This window comes from Crocuta crocuta, unplaced genomic scaffold (assembly GCF_008692635.1).
Source record: "Crocuta crocuta isolate KB4526 unplaced genomic scaffold, BGI_CrCroc_1.0 scaffold301, whole genome shotgun sequence".
NCBI lineage: Eukaryota > Metazoa > Chordata > Mammalia > Carnivora > Hyaenidae > Crocuta > Crocuta crocuta.
In genome coordinates, this window is record NW_027527544.1 from 1,247,284 (window position 1) to 1,248,044 (window position 761).

The following is a 761-nucleotide window of genomic DNA, read 5'->3' on the forward strand; positions in this document are numbered from 1 at the left end:
ACAAATCTCTAGGAACATCTTATATATGATACAATTTCTAAAATATTTGTGTTAATAATATTATCCCTTATTCACATTTAACCTAGAAAACATTGACCGCTTCTTTTGAGGATGTTTTCCCATGCAGCAGTGTAGTAAATAAACCTCATAATTCTACCACCTCTCTTTTTGCAAGGTGACAGAATCTCTGTGATTTTCAGGGCCTTCTGGGAAATCTCAGAGTTTTTAATTGCAAAATATATTTTGAAGTATTTTATTTCATTTTTCATTTAGTATTAATTTTGGGAAATGAACAAGTAAAACTGCCAGGACACTTAAGCACTTAAGATAGCATTATGGATGCTGAGCATCGTTTCGTGTGTCTGTTGGCCATCTGGATGTCCTCTTTGGAGAAGTGTCTGTTCCTATCTTCTGCCCATTTCTTCACTGGATTGTTTGTTTTTCGGGTGTGGAGTTTGGGGAGTTCCTTATAGATTTTGGGTACTAGCCCTTTATCTAATATGTCATTTGCAACTATCTTTTCCCATTCCGTCAGTTGCCTATTAGTCTGAGGGCAGATGGAGGGTAGGGAAAGGGGGGTGATGGGCATGGAGGAGGGCACTTGTGGGGATGAGCACTGGTTGTTATATGGAAACCAACTTGACAATAAACTATTTAAAAAAAAAAAGAGGGTCAGAGAGAGAGGGAGACACAGAATCCAAAACAGGCTCCAGGCTCTGAGCTGGCTGTTAGCACAGAGCCCGATGCGGGGCTTGAACCCA